At 49.1% G+C, this 4,922-nt stretch overlaps 1 long non-coding RNA gene across 1 annotated transcript in view; it reads left to right on the forward strand.

Moving 5' to 3' along the window:
• Positions 1–57: 57 nt before the first annotated feature.
• LOC103919309 overlaps positions 58–4,922 on the forward strand; it is a 46,249-nt gene continuing 41,384 nt past the window's right edge. Inside the window, exons 1-2 of the long non-coding RNA XR_663741.1 lie at positions 58–167; positions 296–454. This is a non-coding gene — a long non-coding RNA (uncharacterized LOC103919309). The remainder of the gene's footprint in view (positions 168–295; positions 455–4,922) is intronic.

Here is a 4,922-nt window from a genome sequence, read left to right on the forward strand (position 1 = left end):
AAGCGCTCCCCGGAGCCCCGCTCCCCGGAGCCCCGCTCCGCCCGCTCAGGCTCCGCCGCTCAGCCCCCGCTGTACCGCGCTGCCTCCCGCCTTCCTCCCCCCGCCCCACCGAGCCGCGATGCAGCAGCGGGGATGGAGTTGTAGTGGTGCCGGGTGGAGGGGGTGAGGTAAGGGTGGATGGGGAGGGGAGGGTTTGCCTGATGATTTTTTTTTTTTTGAATTTTTTTTTTTTTTTCCTCCAAGTGAGGACTAATACCGTTCCTGGGCCTGCTCTCTTTTTCCCTTCCTGCATTAGAGATTGGCTATAAGGAGAAGGCTGACGGCTGCAGCATGAAGCGCATTATTACCTTGTGATTCCATGACCCTCCTCTATGCATCCCTAACTCTCGAAAGCTGATTCAGCTTTCAGCTAGTGCTCTGGTGAGTCCTCTGCTGCAACAGAAGCTCCTAACTGGTATGTCTTTTTTTTTTTTTTCCCCCCCCCCTTCCCCTCTTCTGCTCCCTGCCTTGCCTTTAACCGCTACCAGCTCAGCTTGTTTTTAAACACTTTTTCTGGCCAATGCAGGACCGAGTGCCCATCCAACTTACCCGGGGACTTAAATGTGGGCTTTTGCATCCGGCAAATGTACGTGTCTGTGTGCCGCGTGTGCGTGTCTGTGCGGGGATGTGCTGGTTATGTGTTTAATCTGTGGATGGGTTAGACCTCCCCCGCCCCCCCCCTTTTTTTTTTTTGTTCTGCTGTGGCATACTCCGCATTTAAAAAAAAAAAAAAACCTAACAAACTGCAGAGCAAGCAGTGCACTAGAATAATCTGAACTGAAATGTTAGAACTTTGACATGCAACCGATCTGCAAGGTTAAACCGGCCTTTAAATGCCTAATTCAGACACAGGCTGGCTAATGACACCTGGGGGGATTGGGTCTTTATTTATTTATTTGCAACAAACTAGTGCTATGAGCTAATACCAGCCAGAGCAAAAGGGTGAAATGTGGTTAAACTTAGCCTAACTTGCAATGATCTCAATGCTGCGGTGATTAACTGTTAAAATGCCGAGAAATGAGCATTAATTACAGGCGCATGGTCTGTGGACAAGCAGGAAGGAAACAGGAGGAGGAGAAGTTAGGTTTTCCCTGCAAGGGTTTGGAATTCAGGTTACACTTCAAACATGAATTGACTGTTATTGCTTCTGCAGCTCAGAGTTGACTATGGTCATTATATTTTATATGATAGTGGTGATACCTAGTCACATAAATATATAGCCGTCAGTATTGTGAGGTGGATACTGTGCTACATACACACACGCACACAAATTTAGGTATCTTTTTATAGCATGCATATGTATATTTTACACATCTTTATACACAGGTATATAAATGCTATATATAAGCAGGTGTAACATATCATCCAAGTACAACGCATTTCCAGGCTGTGTTTAGAGTATGGATATATGTATATGTCTGTGCCGGAGAGAGTGTGCACTCAGCAATCATGTGTAATTGTATAGGCAGAAATCTGTGATCTGTGCTGTCGGTTTAATTGCTGGGTTTCTCTCGAGCGGATGGTTGTGTCTATGTCGCGCAAGGACTGAGCCCGGTGCCCAGCCCAGCCCCTCTGCCGTGGGCTGCGCTGGGGCGAGCCCTGCCTCTGCCTCGGCCCCGCTTGCCTCTCCCTTCTCCGGTGCCCAGCCCTAAATACGGGCTGTCTCCAGTCAAGTCCCCAAAGTTTTGTGCAGCACAGCTCCAGATCGACTTTGCCACCTGGACCTGAGCAGCACCGTGAGCCTGGGGCAGAGGAGGGATATAGTACACGGCACGTTGCTTTCCATCCCTCCCACCATCCTCCTTCTCTCTCCGCCTCCAGGCAATATCTCAGGCTCTTCCCTTCCCTTTTATTTGCCCCTTGGCCTCTGCACTATCCAGCTTTCCATCCATTTTTCTCCCCAGAACAGCCACAATTTTATTGCGCACGTTTTCCTGCTAAGAGCAAGCCCAGGAGCTCAGAGAGCCTAGGTGGGTCGAGGACGTTGGGTGACACTCGCCCATCACCACTTACTCCTGGTGGTAGCTGCAGGATGGGAACCACAAAGTGCCTCTGGCGTCACCATTAAAAGCACCGCCACACCGTTTATCTGCTCCTCCACCAAAAGGCACAACCCTGGAAAGTGTGAGCTTCCACACAGAGCCTCAAAGCAAATTTAAATCTCCTGGATGAACTTTGCTGCCATGGTTGTGCCATTGTCTTCAGTTTTAGTAAGGATTTAAAATGTCGGGGTTTTAGCTCTCACATAGTGCCCTCTTTAGTGGCTGGCAGCCGCTGTCCCACTCATCTGCAGAAGCTGGGGACCATTCAGGACAGCCTATGTCAAATGCATTTGAAGAAAGCAAATTGGGTATGAGTTGCAGATGTTTAATGGCCCAAGAAGTCCAGTAGCTGTCCTACTGTTGTCAGTCTGAAGGAAATTCAATACCATGGAGTGCCTTGGCTGTGCAAAACCCCCCGCCAGCACTTTGATTTTTGTTGGGGTTTTTTTTGAGTCTTAAGCACTCAGACTTTCCCTCACACTCCTCAGCTCTCCCTTTGCTTTAATTTCACTGCAGTCATGCATTACAATGGTGCCACAGCTCCATCTCTCTTCCCCTTAATCCAAACTAAAGGTTGAAATTTGCCTTGAAATGAGACAAATAATGACGGTTAAAAGGGCCAACAAACCTAGGGGAGCAAGGAGGGGAGCTGCACAGAGCCAGGACCGAGGCATTTGTTGGTGTTGCATGAGGGGTGTAAAGCCATTTTGGGGGCTGGGGCCCTGAGCACAGCGGATTTACACCCTGGCTCAGTGCGGCCTTTGCTTTTCGGTGGTGCTAGAAGTCGATGAGGAGCAGGGAAATATTTACTCCCCAGCTGGCAGTGTTATTTTAAAAAGCTGTGGAAAAGCATCGATGCAATTAGGTATTCCAAAGTGCTTAGTTTGCCACTTGCTAAGTTTACTTAAACCCTCTTTAAAGGGTTCATTAGAAGACTGTGAGAAATGGTAAAATTCATTAACACGAAGGCAGCCATTCTGCATTTGCCTGTAAATTGGTATCGATCGGCAGCAGCGGGGCGAGGGGCAGCAAGCGCAGGTGAGCGTGCCCTGCCCGCCCTGCTGAGCGAGCAGGCAGCAAGCAGGCAGCGCCCGGCGTGACCTCCGCCGTCGCTCCCTGCCTAAATCCTGCCCATAATAGTCTCCTATTCAGCCCGGGCGGTGTTTGCAGCCCTGCCACTCGGCCCACATTGTTCGGGGAGCTTTAAAGCTCAGCGCGGCTGCGAGGAGGCGAGGGAGAGGGGGAGAGCCAGCGGCTGCACGCGGGGCTGAGCCCCATGGGTGCACAAGCGCGCGGCGGTGTGCACGGGCGCGCATCCCGCGGGGGTTGCGGGAATAACTCAAAAAGACTTTGGCCTGAGCTGCCGGCACCTGGCTTTGGCTGCCTTTTGTGTTGCATATCTGCAGGTGTCTCCCCAAAAACCCTTAGCTGGCGTGGAGCTCAACCGGATGACTTATTAGAAGCAATTTTTAATTTTTTTTTTTTTAATTACCCTGAACTCCCCAAAAGGCGTGTGCTATCTTTTGGGGTTTGCTTATCTGCGAGGTAGTGTCTCACTCACAGTGACCAGCAGAGGAAAAATCATTGGATTCACTAGGTAAGATGCTTTCTTCTTCCTATGCTTTAATCTCTACTTACGGATGAAAGCAATTGCTTGTCTGGAGCTGATGAGTTTTCTTACTCTGGCAAATGGAGCAGTTCTTCCGGGTGTCGGTTTGTAAAGCAGTAGCTGGCCGTTTGATTTTTGGGTTTCTGAAAACAAACTGGCTTTTTGTTTCCAAATTGCAGGATGGAGGCAATTGGGAAATAATATGTATTTAACTTTCCTCCACATGGCTTTGTCTAAAATTATATCTATATGCATATAAAGGAAATCCCTTCCACTAAACCACATTTTGGTCTTTTTAATTGCTGAAAGTTTACGATTTTGAATGAAACACCTACTTTTTAGGTGGATGGGAGGCTGGCTTTTACTCTGTGCCGTTTACGTGACAAAGAGCCCCTGCCAGGGCAGCCACCAGACCGCTGCCGCTTTGTGTCCGGTGAATTATCCAGTTCCTCTTCCCAGGGACCAAAATCCATCACCTGCCGAGGGCAAAGCCCGGGATTACCGGCAAGGAGCAGGAGCTGGGGGGGGTGTGTGTGTCTCTGCACATGGGCTGGGCAGGAGGAAAGTCTGCTGGTTTAAACTGAGCCGTAACTCACTCTCGGGATGTAAATTGTAAATCAGCGTTATTTTTCCTCCTGTGACCATATAAATGCGCATACTGAAACTACCTGCTTGAGAGACATACTTCTTTATATGCCCATATGAACCTGGCAAGCTATGGAATGTAAAGAAGTATGTATTTCAGGTGGGAACCCTTCTCAGAGGAGCAATGTGTGACCCCGGGCAAAGCAGGGAAGAAAGACAGACAGATTATTTTATATTTCTTTTTTTTTTTTAACTGCCTGACCTGGCAGACCGGCTGGGGAGTCAATTGATGATCTTGTTCCAGCGCGTGTATTGTTCTGTCACTTTGCCTGTGTCAGCAGGTGGAAATGCTCATCAGGACATTAAATATTCAATATGCTGACTGCGGCATGGGCTTTGAAAGGCGATGCCAGAGGAAAGCTGGCTGTCCACTCCTGGGTTTTAACGGGGATGCAGGCCAAGCGCTCCTTTTTCCTGCTTCCCCGTCAACCCTTTTTTCCCCAAAAATAGGCTAGCTAGCAAACAGAGCTGGCTGATCTTTAAATCTAGGAAAAACAAAAGGAGATGGAGGGGGGGAGAAGAAGAGAGAGAAAAAGGGTACAAGACTTGTGACCCGGGCATGCAGTGTTTTAGCTTTAAAGCAATGC

The sequence above is a fragment of the Pygoscelis adeliae genome, unplaced genomic scaffold (genome assembly GCF_000699105.1).
Source record: "Pygoscelis adeliae isolate BGI_AS28 unplaced genomic scaffold, ASM69910v1 Scaffold286, whole genome shotgun sequence".
NCBI lineage: Eukaryota > Metazoa > Chordata > Aves > Sphenisciformes > Spheniscidae > Pygoscelis > Pygoscelis adeliae.